This window comes from Carlito syrichta, unplaced genomic scaffold (genome assembly GCF_000164805.1).
Source record: "Carlito syrichta isolate Samal-C Ts95f unplaced genomic scaffold, Tarsius_syrichta-2.0.1 Scaffold302842, whole genome shotgun sequence".
Lineage (NCBI taxonomy): Eukaryota > Metazoa > Chordata > Mammalia > Primates > Tarsiidae > Carlito > Carlito syrichta.
In genome coordinates, this window is record NW_007246938.1 from 250,624 (window position 1) to 264,111 (window position 13,488).

Sequence of the window (13,488 nt, forward strand, 5' to 3'; positions counted from 1 at the left end):
CGCCTGTAGTTCCAGCTACTTGGAAAGCTGAGGCGGAAGGATCGCTGGAGCCCAGCAGGTAGAGGCTGTGGTGGCCGGGAGTGTGCCACTGCCCTCCAGACTGGGTGACAGAGCAAGACTCCAACTCAAAAAAAAAAAAAAGTATTTTGAGTTAAACTGCTTTTTTGCTAAGAGTAGGCTGGTTGGTAGCAGGTTATTGATTGTTAATAGTGACATTAACTTTTAGGGTGTGGGCTGGTGAGATTAATTTTTTTTTAATATCCCAGCTAGAGATATAGCCTTTAACTGACCTAAAGAGATTTGTTGTGATTTAATTTTTTTCTGCTGTCCTTTTAAATCAGTAAACTCAACAACAGTCTAACCTTAAAAATGGAGGTAATGTCTTTATAGGTCACTACCCCCAAATAAACTTAAAGCAGGTGTTTTCTCTTGGACATATTAAGACATATCTAAAAGGAAGCTTATATGGACTTGTGGCACAATAAATGCATTTGATGTTAACTGATGTAGGCTGATAAAAGTGGCCACTGAGCATTTGATTTCACAGAAAAGAATATCTAGAAAGTATTTTTTAGAATAACATAGTTGTGCTATTGCTTATCTGTTGGAGAACATCTCAGATTTGCTTCCACCCTGTGTCTACGATACTGAGTTTAAGAATCTGGGGTCAAAGTGGGGATGAAAGGGAGACCCAAACTTTACTTGTACGATGACCACTTATCTACCTAATCCTAAATTGTACCTCACATCTTTAAAATAAAACAAAAAATAAAGAATTTTGGGTGAGGGGAATTGTTAAACATATTGCTTCTATTCTTAGAAAACAGAAGTATGAAGTGTTAACAATGCAAATGTTATTATGGCCTCTTCGACTGACAGGACTGGTTTATGCTAGATCATTTTCTGGCACATCAGAAGTGGCTTTGACAGGTTGATAACTTTTTGTAAAATGGGAGGCATCTGAAATATTAATGTTTTCCTCTCATAGTCCCTTCTCCAATCAATATTCAGCAGTTTTTAGGTTGCTAGTACTGATGGTCCAAGAAATATTTTCAGTTAGGATTTAAAACAATTCACAGGGCTTGAGTTTTCTTCATTTGACTTTAAAAAGAAGGTTGATTCATAATATTTATCCTCTCATATAAAATTCTGGTATGAAAGTCTCATCTCCAAATATATTAAATGACAAAATTATTTCATAAAATGTTTATGCACACTTTATAACCTTAAGTTTTCATTTGAGAATGTGAAAGTACAAAGTACAGTAGACTTCAGCAGTCTTGAGCGCCAAGAATAATACATAAAAAGAACATAGTTGATGTATTTATAAAGTTCTAATCTTAAGATGGTAAAATAGTAGGAAGACCATCCTGGGTTTTTTGGGTATCAGTTTCTTAAATAGTCCAAATCTAAGCTTAGAAGAAAAGTTTAGCATTAAACATCTTTACCTTCATAAGCTTCAGTTTGTTCTTGACAAGAGAGGAATGCTTGAGTTACAGAAGGTATATTTACTTTTAAGAATTCAGCCTTTTTGTAAACTTCCCAGATATTAAAATAGATTTTGTTATATAAATGAATCTTCTGAGATGACATTGCCTCAATTTCTATAACTATTTCACCTGAACTATCTAATTAGTTCTATAAATGTATCCTTAAACATGGTTATTGAAAACTGAACAGCTGCCTCATGACAATTAAGTACATGTTACTTAAGGAGGAAAAATATTACATTTTGGATTGAGTGTGTAGGTTCCCTATCATTATAGAGTTTCTGTTTCTACACTAGTCAATGACTTAACCTAAATTGTAAAAGTTTGTAAAGGGTTCATTGTCCTGCATCAAACTTGTATTAAATAATTCCACCCACTTGAGACCGGGCTTGGTGGCTCAGCCTGTAATCCCGCGCTTTGGGAGGCCGAGGTGAGTGGATTGCCTGAGCCCGCGGGTTCGAGACCCGCCTGGGCAACTTGGTGAGACCTCATCTCCACAATAAATAAAAAATTAGCCAAATGTGGTATCGCGCGCCTGTAGTTACAGCTACTCGGAAGGCTGAGGCGGAAGGATCGCCGGAGCCCAGCAGGTCGAGGCTGCGGTGGCCGGGAGCGGCTACTGCACTCCAGTCTGGGCGACAGAGTGAGACTCCAACTCAAAAAAAAAAAATTAATAATAATAATAATAATAATTCCACCCACTTGAAGAGGAGGAGCATGTGAAGAGGTAGAGTTGGACACTAGTTCCTATGCCTATGCGTCAGTAAAGACTGCAATGTCCCATATTGAGTTGATTAATTTGATATATGATAATAATGATCTTTGAGCTAAAATAATATTCTGTCAACTGGAAGATCACAGGATATATCCATTCTATTTTTTCAGGACAGGCAGTTTTTACTGTGGAGCAAATACGTTAAAACTATACTATATGAGGCTGGGGGTGGTGGTTCAAGCCTGTACTCCCAGGACTTTGGGAAGCTGAGGCAAGAATATTGCCTGAGCCCAGAGGTTCGAGACCAGTCTGGTCAACTTGGTAAGATCTTGTCTCTACAATAAATCAAAAAATTAGCTGGGCATGGTAGAGCACACCAGTAGTTTCAGTTACTTGAAAGCTGAGGCAGAAGGATCGCCTGAGCCCAGCAAGTTGAGGATGCCATGAGCATGCCGTTGCCCTCCAGCCAGGGCAACAAAGTGACTCTCAAACTCAAAAAAAAAAAAAAAATTATACTGTATGATAATTACATTTAAGTTCTAAAGAAAAGGATCCATAGAGAAATCTATGTAACATATGTCCAGATTAGTTTTGATTAGGGAAAAGAAGTTCTGAAATATCTCCAAAGCAGTTTACTCATCAATTGAAAGTCCTCCAAAAAGAGAATTATTGGGAAACCATGGTGTGTGGTGATGAAAAAGAAAAAAACTCCCTCAGTTTTTTGGAGGGAATAAATTAAAAAATACTTAAATGGTTAAGTTTACTTGATGTTCCGGCAAAAAAAAAAAGAGGGAAGAAGAAAATAAGTCCATAAGGTGAAAATAGCAAAATGTCAAAGGCTAAACATTAAAAACAAAAAAAGTCAACAACTAGGTGTTCTCGTTAGGTTGGAATTTTAAATATAATCTAAGCATTCCCAAATTCAAAACAAGACAAAGAAAAGAGGAAAAGAAACTTCTAGATATAGTGAAAAATGTTTTAAGAAAGAGTTGCTACACAGTGATAACATGCCAACAACCACAACAACAAAATACTCCACTTGTATTAACACCTTAGCTGGGAAAGACATCTGTACTCTAAGATTAATGACTAAGCACTTTCTAAAACCATTTAAGTGGCTCTGACCAACAACTTCTGAATAGAAACAATAACACCCCATGTCTACCAAAGGCTAACTATGTGTCAAGTACCCAGCTAAGGGCTTTACATACATAATCACATTTAATATTCATCAATGTTTATATATACCTATTGTATAAGATGGAAATTATTATTATCATTCCCATTTTTCAGGAAGCAATACAATTGAAGTTTAAAGGAATTGGCATTACAGCTAGTATGAAGAGTTACTGACAGTTTTTACTTTCCTCAGAGTTGTGATACACAAAACAAGCAAAGGGCGACAAAGGAAGGTGAGACTCGGGTCTTTCCATCTCTGACAGCTTTACTCCCTCCTAGTGTCTGTCTCCATTTTTATCTCCCCTCTTCTTTTTCTCAAAGCAACATAAGATTAGACGTTAAAAGAATTGTTCCAGTTCAACACTACCTCCCAATCTATCTCAAAAAGTTTGTTTTAAATGATTGGTTCTGAAGACTTACAAAAACTTTTTCTCTGGTACCCATCCACCATAAAACCTGCTTCAAGCCAGGTGCAGTGGCTCACTCCTGTAATCCCAGCACTTTGAGAGGCGGAGGCGAGAGGATAACCTGAGTATATGGTTCAAGACCAGCTTGGGCAGCATGGTGAGACCCCTTCTTTACAATAAATCAAAACAATTAGCTGGGCATGGTGGCATACAACTGTAGTTCCAGCCACTTGGAAGGCTGAAGCAGAAGGATCACCTGAGCCCAGCCGGTCAAAGCTGCAGTGGCTGTTAGCATGCCACTTCACTCCAGCATGGGTGACACAGTGAGACTCTGACTCAAAAAAAAAAAAAAAAAAAGGCCCAGGCATGGTGGCCCACGCCTATAATCCCAGCATTTTGGGAGGCCAAGGTGAGAAGACTACCTGAGCCCAGGGGTTCAAGACCAGTCTGGGCAACTTGGTAAGACCTCATCTCTACAATAAATCAAAAAATTAGCCGGGCATGGTGGCACATGCCTGTAGTTCCAGCTCTTGGAAGGTTGATGCAGGATTGCCTGAGCCTAGCAAGTCAAGGCCACGGTGGCCATGAGCATGCCACTGCACTCCAGCCTGGGCGACAGAGTGAGATGCCAACTCAAAAAAAAAAAAAATCTGCTTCAGTGAGAGTAAACACGAGGTGCTGGGCTGAGACAACTTTGGATTACCAATGTTTCTGAACTTGTATTTGATCAAAACTCTGTTTACCCGAGATGTCTACTTCTGTTACTTGTTAAATCACATGTAAATTCCCATAGGGAGTTACTATGGGCATAATCCTAACAAAGCCATGGTCTTGGCTTGAGTTCATTTCTGAACCTGCATGTTCCCTTATCAAAGCCTGCAAACCCACTAATTTCCTTGTTGTCTCAAAAAAAAAAAAAAAAAAAAACACACATCAGAAATCACAGGCACAATTTGATGAGAAACTGAAGGTGGTTCCTTGCTAGAAAAACAACTCAAAATATATACTCTACCAATATGGATCAGCAATACCATCTTCAAATATGACAGCCACAAGCAGGCTATAAATTTTTACACATATTATGGCTGGAACCTTATGAGATACACATCCATGAACAATGCCTAGATATATTAAAAAAAAAAAAAATTTAGCTGGGCTCAGTGGCTCAGCCTATAATCCCGCGCCTTTGGGAGGCTGAGGTGAGTGGATTGCCTGAGCCCGCAGGTTTGACACCCGCCTAGTCAGCGAGAACTCATCCTCTACAATAAATCAAAAAATCAGCCGGGTGTGGTAGCACATGCCTGTAATTCCGGCTACTTGGAAGGCTGAGGCAGAAGGATCGCTGGAGCCCAGCAGGTCGAGGCTGCGGTGGCCGGGAGCGGCCACTGCACTCCAGTCTGGGCAACCGAGTGAGATTCCAACTCAAAAAAAAAAAAATTTTCTTTGATTAGGGTACCTTAATTAGGGTAATTTTTATTTTTCTAACTTCCAAAATCTGTAACTATATGACACTGTCTTTGTAATAATAAAATAAACACTTTTTAGCCGGGCTCAGTGGCTCAGCCTGTAATCCTGCAACTTTGGGAGGCTGAGGTGAGTGGATTGCCTGAGCCCGAGGGTTCGAGACCCGCCTGGGCAGCGAGACCTCATCTCTACAATAAATCAAAAAATCAGTCGGGCATGGTAGCGCATGCCTGTAATTCCGGCTACTTGGAAGGCTGAGGCAGAAGGATCGCCGGAGCCCAGCAGATGGAGGCTGCTGCGGTGGCCGGGCGCAGCCACTACACTCCAGTCTAGGCGACAGAGTGAGACTCCAACTCAAAAAAAAAAAAAAAAAGATATACATTTTTTACAATAAGATTGTTGACATCTGAAAATAAAATTATTTCTAAAGCACATTATCAACAGGATGGTTTAATGTGAAGTATTCCAAGAACATCCAGCATCCTATTGATGATATTCAGAGAAAGCTCTACAATTTTACATTTCTTTCTTCTTTTTTTTTTGAGTTGCAATTTCATTCGACCTGCTGGGCTTAGGTGATCCTTTCGTCTCAGCCTTCCAAGCTGCTGGAACTACAGATGCATGCCACCATGTCCAGCCAGTTTTTGTGATTTATTATAGAGACGAGGTCTCACCAAGTTGTCCAGACCAGTCTCGAACCCCCAGGCTCAGGCAATCCTCTCACCTCGGCCTCCCAAAGTGCTGGGATTACAAACTGAGCCACCGCGACTGGCTAAACTTTAAATTTCTAAGTATGAGGTTCCCATAGCCTAAGATTGACAGCAGCCTTGATTTTAACACTGGAGATAGAAGTAGGGTACAGAAGAGTATCTGGCTCTAACACAGTGGCTGTCCATGTGGCAGCTGTTAGATCAGGCTACAGGAAGTGCTGCTTGACAGAACCTCATGATGCCTTCTGATGCTCCATCTGCAGAAATTGTGTGGAGTTGGACTTGACCCAGGGAGATGCCGCAGGAAGCACAGGCAAGAGAGAAAAAGCGGAAGCTTTGGACAGATCATCAGGCTAAAGCCACAGCTAAGAAAGTGGTCATTTCAGGAAGGACTTTAATGTCTTCTGATGGCCTATCAATGACCCCCAGGCTCAAGGAAAAAATTCTGCCATTAAAAAAAAATCAGGCAGGGCTTGGTGGCTCAGCCTGTAATCCTGCGCCTTTGGGAGGCTGAGGTGAGTGGATTGCCTGAGTCCGCGGGTTCGAGACCCGCCTGGACAGCGAGACCTCATCTCTACAATAAATCAAAAAATCAGCCGGGCGTGGTAACGCATGCCTGTTATTCTGGCTACTTGGAAGGCTGAGGTGGAAGGATCGCCAGAGCCCAGCAGGTCGAGGCTGCGGTGGCCGGGAGTGGCCACTGCACTCCAGTCTGGGCAACAGAGTGAGACTCCAACTCAAAAAAAAAAAAAAATCTGCTGAGGCCAGGTGCAGTGGCTCATGCCTGTAATCACAGCACTTTGAGAGGCTAAGAATGGGAAACTGCTTGAGCCTAGGAGTTCAAGACCAGCCTAGGCAACAAAGTGAGGTCTTCTCTCTTCAAAAAATACAAAAAATAGCTGGGATGGTGGCATGCACCTACAGTCCCAGTTACTTGGGGGACTGAGGAGGGCTGATCGCTTGAGCCCAGAAGTTTTAGCTGCAGTGAGCTGGTATCATACCACTGCACTCCAGCCTTGGTGACAGAGTGAGACCCTGTCTCAAAACAAACAAATAACCAACCAAACAAAAAAAATTAGAATGGTGAAAAAGTTATGAATTCCTAAATAAAAGAAGGCAATGGATCTAAACTTTGCTTTTAAAGGTATATTTATTGGTAAGAATAAAGCAGGAGATCTGTTTTAGGACAAACTAATCTCTTCTTGTTATCCTCTATCCACCAAAGTTGCAAAGTTAGTGGTCCAACAAAAACTCACCCCAATAACTTCATCTGTTTTGTAGATCAGTGTATCCCTACTCAACATCTAGAATATCTGGTATATAGCAGGTGCTGAGTAAATATGTGCTGAACTCATGAACTGTATCTCCAGAGGACACTACCTCTAGAGACTAAAACAAGAAATCCCTATGTGTACTCAGTGGTTACCTGGTTGATAATCTAACAAAAGTCAAAAAAGAAACTTGCAAAGGTCAATATAAGCATGTTTCACTAATAAATTTCCCTACACTCATAAACATAAGAGAATGGACCTTGTAGTCAGACTGTTCTAGCTTAAACCATGACACCAACACTTGCTAGCTGTGACCTTAAACAAAGTACTTCTCTGAGTTGCGGTTCCCACATCAGAAAACAAACAAGGTAGATAACAACAGTACTTCAAAGACTGCTGAAAGGATGAAATGAGATAAGCACAGTTCCTGGGACACAGAAATGCCTAGTACATATTAGTAATTATTCATTTTTATTGTGTATATACCCACAGTCATCTCTGGGAAGAATACAGGATCGTATGTCCACTTCTTCCCACCAAAAGAAATAGTCTTAAATAAGGACTAGGCAATAGAATACACTCTATTCCCTGAGGGATAAGTGAAAAAAAAAATGAGGTCTTAAAACCGTATTTTGTTGACCCTTCTCAATCTTCACTTCTCTTCTTGTCTTTTCTTCCCACAACATTTCCTCAGCACCTGTGAGCCTCGTTTGGCCACTGGCACTGCTGGCTCTTAGAAAATAGTTTTCATGTCTGTTTGCCAATAATGCGTGTCCCTGGGCAGGATATCCAACTTTGCAGGGTCTCAATTTATATGTTTGTATAATGGTGGAAAAGTACAATGGTGGAGTAGGATCTCTTTAAATTATCTTCTAAATCTAACAATCCACAAATAAGTATCGATGAACTACTATTAGTACATTCAATTAAACACTGACCTAAACTCTTAAAAATACACTTCAACCCTATTTGAAATGCCACACAAAAATGGGTACAAGTACAGCAGCACTCTGAAAGCTAAATGCTGCCTGGTCAATTTTAGAGAATACAAGAGTGCCCTGAAGCTTTTATTAAGCTCCTTTATTATAACTTTATCATAATGGAATAGGCTCTTGTGAAATCAGAACTTTCTCTCTCTCTTTCTCTCTCTCTCTCTTTTTTTTTTAAAGTTAGTCTCATTCTGTTGTCTAAGCTGGAGTGCAGTGGCACACTCATGGCCACCGTGCCCGACCAAGAACTTTCTCTTAGGACCACCAATGGTCCTTTGTGTATAAGTTTCAGAGTACAGTCACTAAACATTTCCAGTCACTATAAATTACCAAACCAGTGCTTACAATTTCGAGATAACTGGGCAGAAAACTGACAGTATTGAGGAATCAGAATTGTCATTCACTAGAGGAGGTGACTAAGTAAAAAACAGTATAAAAATCAGCTACTTTCTTTGGTTCTTTGTGCTACCCAACCTCTCCTTATCACACTGTGTGTTTCTGTTGAGGAACAGGGGTCTAATTTTAAATGACATTGTGGCAGGGCTCGGTGGCTCAGCCTGTAATCCCACGCTTTAGGAGGCCAAGGTGAGTGAATTGCCCGAGCCCGTGGGTTCAAAATCCGCCTGGGCAACTTTGCGAGACCTCATCTCTAAAATAAATAAATAAATAAATAAAATAAAATGACATTGTGGGTTAACAAGTGACATGGAGGCCAGGTGTGGTGGTTCATGCCTGTAATCCCAGAACTTTGGGAGGATGAGGTGAGAGGATTACCTGAGCCCAGGGGTTTGAGACCAGCCTGGACAACATGGTGAGACCTCATCTATACAATAAATCAAAAAATTAGGCATGGTGGCACACACCTGTAGTTCCAGCTACTTGGAAGGCTAAGGTGGAAGGATCGCCTTAGCCCAGCAAGTCAAGGCTGTGGTGGCCGTGAGCATGCCACTGCACTCCAGCCTGCACAGCAGAGTGAGACTCCAACTCCAAAAAAAGTAACATGGAAAGATGTTTACAATATACATTTCTGGTGAAAAAAGCATATTACAAAATATCATCAGCAACATTAATCCCATTTTGGTTAAAGAAAAATACATATATATCCACACATACATCTGATAAGATATACTCCAGGCTGCTAACAAGTTTATAATTTCTCATTAAACATTTTTTGTGGACATCTGTATTTTATTTTTCTACCATGAATGTTTATGGCTTCTGAAATACTTCAAAAAGGCGTTTATTTTAGCAAGAAAGATGGGGCCAGGTGCAGTGGCTCACGCCTATAATCCCAGCACTTTGGGAGGCTGACGTGAGAGAATTGCCTTAACCTGTGGGTTTGAGACCAGCCCCAGCAACTTGGTGAGACCTCATCTCTACAATAAATCAAAAAACTAGCCAGGCATGGTGGCACATGCCTGTAGTTCCAGCTACTTGGAAGGCTGAGGCGGAAGGATTGCCTGAGCCCAGGAGGTCAAGGCTGCAGTGGCCGTAAGCATGCCAGTGTACTTCAGCATAGGCAACAGAGTGAGACTCCAACTCAAACAAACAAACAAACAATAAAACCAAGAAAGATGGATTTGATACCCAATCTATACCCAGATCCCTCCCTGGAGCAGAGCTCAGCACCCAGCAAGTCCCTTTACAGAGGCACTGACACATCTTGCACCCTGTGTCTGGGGCTAAGCTGGGGCGGGGGTGCTGAGATGCTTTTGGTACCAGAAATCAGGTACCACCAAGATGGGCTCAGATCCATCCTCCTATTCATCTCAACTTTCTTTTTTGTTTTTTTGAGTTGGAGTCTCACTCAGTCGCCCAGACTGGAGTGCAGTGGCCGCCGCTCCCGGCCACCGCAACCTCGATCTGCTGGGCTCCGGCGATCCTTCCACCTCAGCCTTCCGAGTAGCCGGAATTACAGGCATGTGCTACCACGCCCGGCTGATTTTTTGATTTATTGTAGAGATGAGGTCTCCCTGCCCAGGCGAGTCTTGAATTCGCGGGCTCAGGCAATCCACTCACCTCAGCCTCCCAAAGGCGCGGGATTACAGGCTGAGCCACCAAGCCCGGCTCATCTCAACTTTCAAAGCCATCAGCTTCCCACATACTAGCTTTATCAATTTGTAATCCTTCGAGGATGATCAAAAGTCCTAATATGGTTCAGAATTTTTATTGTCACACATTCACTGATTTAGAAGAATCAATGATAGAAGAGCCCAGGTTACTCTGACAGAGATGCAATTTTAAAAGTTAGGGTTGGGCAACCCACGCAGGTCTGCTCCCACTATGGGAGCTTTTCTGTCCTCTCAATAAATTATGCTTTAAAAATAATAAATTAATAAATAAATAAAAGTTGGGGTTACTACCCCTTTTAGGCTGCCCAATAACAGTTCTTTTTTCTTTTTCCTTTTTTTCCCCAGTCAGGGTCTCACTTTGTTGCCCAGGCTGGTGTGCAGTGGTATAATCATGACTCACTGCAGCCTCGAACTCCTGGCCTCAAGCGATCCTCCCTCCTCAGTCTCCCAAAGTGCTGGGAGTATAGCCATGAGCCACTGCGCCCAGCCCAATGCCAGTCCTTTCTGATCACAAGGAAAAAAAAATAAGCTCATCGTATTTATTTATTCATTTATTTTTGAGTTGGAGTCTCACTCTGTCGCCCAAGCTGAAGTACAGTGGCATGCTCACGGCCACCGCAGCTTCAACCTACTGGGCTCAGGCGATCCTTTGCTTCAGCCTTCCAATTAGCTGGAACTACAAGCACACACTACCACACCTGGCTAATTTTTTGATTTATTGTAGAGATGAGGTCTTGCCAAGTTGCCTGGGATGGTTTTGACCCCCTGGGCTTAGGCAATCCTTTCGCCTTGGTCTCCCAAAAGTGCTGGGATTACAGACTTGAACCAACATGCCTGGCAGCTCATCATATTTAAAAACATCATCTTCAAATATTTTACTCAATTAAGCACTTTTGTTTTTCATAAGTGCTGACTCTTGATAGGTTCTCTGGCATATTAAAGACCGCTGCTGTTGAACCTTCCAAGATCTGATCAGGCAAGAACAAGCTTATCACCAGGTGCAGGTTATCACTACATTATAAGGAGTAAAGGCTGTTATGGCAGCTCAATCATCTACCAATAAAAGCTGTATAAGAAACTGAGATTTCCCAGCTAGCAAAAGCCATGCAAAAAACAAGCAATAGCAAGACAAACATCAAAAAACTCAGTTAATATGACAGCAACATGAGGGAAGACAGTAGAAAAGCAGAGGAAAGTCTTTTAAAGAGTGTTCTGAGGGGTCAGGCTTGGTTGTTCACACTTGTAATGCCAGCACTTTGAGAGGCTGAGGCAAGAGAAAAAAAAAAAAAATAGCTGAGCATAGTGGCGCACACCTGTAATCTCTACTGTGGAGGAGTAGCTACTGGGAAGGCTAAGGCCAAAGGATCGCCTGAGACCAGGATGTTGAGGCTGCGGTGAGTCCTGATTGAGCCACTGCACTCCAGCCTGAGTGACAGTGAGACCCCAACTCTAAATAAATAAATAAATAGATAAGTAAGAAATGTTCTCAAGAACACCCTCCACTGGCCAAGCCAAGAGAAGGTTACCAGACCCAGGGCTTTCAGAGGCACATAACCTATGCTTCAATGCTGCTCACAAGTGTGTCCTATAATGTGATACCTGGCAAAAGCTCATACATAAAAACAAATTGTTTCTAATCCCTTCTACTTTTATCTTTAACAAACAAAAAAACAAAAAAACATCCACCCTTTAGATCAGCTCTTTATCCTCTGTTACAAAATATGTTTAGAGTCAGATGGCAAAAAAGCAGCATAGTGTCTGCCCAGCATTATTTTAATGCAAGAAAACAAAACTGCCAACTATAAGGATCTGAAAAATGTGACCACTTCAGGCTTATTTTGGGGCTGAACCACTCCCCTTCCCTAATTATCCCTGGAAGGAAATATATCAGGCACTGGGGGCAAAGAGGGAAAACATGTATAATTACAACATGTGCACTTGGTGGATGAAGAATTTGAACATTCTTGAACTCTGGCCACATTTCTGAAGACTTTCCACTTGTAGTTTAATCTCACTGAAGAGAAAAGGTTAAAGATCAGTTGAATTTCAACCAGGGCTCTATCAAAAGAAGACACAAAGAGAAACTGACCACATTACTTACAAGTGACAGTACAAAAGCCTGCTGAAAATTTAAGATGACCAACTCCATATCAAGCACAAACAGAGGAAGTGGTTTGTATTTTAACATTAGAACTAAAAATAAGACCCATTTCAACTACTCTCCACTGGAGAAAACACATACATCTTGAAATTTAAACATACATATGCAAAGGCTTCAGGCCCCAGGTGGTCTTACAGAAGCAGTCCCTGATCAAGACTTCTCATCCATAGCCCACCTGATTTTGTATTACAGAGGTGGGAAGACATATGCAACGAATTTGGTAGAACTTCTGCCAAAGACAAGGGCAGAAAAAACCTTCACAAATTCAAAATGAGAAGACATCTCATTAGGCATTTGGATTAAGAACTATTGCACAAGAAGACGTCAGCACGACCTACAAGTTCTGTCCTCCTCCCCTCTGACTCTCCCCCTTGCCCACTGGGACTCTGCCAGGCTTAGGTTCCTTGATGCTCCCCCAACCCTCAGCACACACTCCTTCTCCACGGTCTCCACGAGGGCTATTTCCTCTACCTGGACTACTTTTTCATCAGATCCCCCATATCTACAAGTTTTGGCTCAAATGCCACCGATGCAAGGAAGAAAAGGATGCCTTTCCTTTCCCATGATATCGATCACCTTCTACTAGACCATGTAATTTACTATTTTATAGCTATGGGTTACCTGTTTCTCCTCTCCCTCTCAAATAAGCTCCAGGAGAGTAGAGATCTTTGTTCTGTTCACTGATGTGTCCCACAGGCGTTTAGAACAGTGCCTGAGACACAGCAGAAGCTCAAACAGTAGTTTCTGAATGAATGAACTTCTTGACAGCAAAATTCCAGGGCAGTAAGAGGGGATGGAATGAAAGGAGAAGGAAGCGACAGAGGAGAATTCACAAGGGAGAGGCAGAGACTGGCAGAGGCCGGGGCCGACCCACAGTTTCTCCCCGCAGAGCGGATGGGAGGCGGGGGTAGGTACACGGCATCCCGCCAGCGGCATCGAATGGCACTTAGAAGCGGGCAGCTGAGACATGCGAGCTCTCGAGACTCACTGTGGAAGTCCTAAGGCAGGACAGACCCACGCGGGCTCTGGG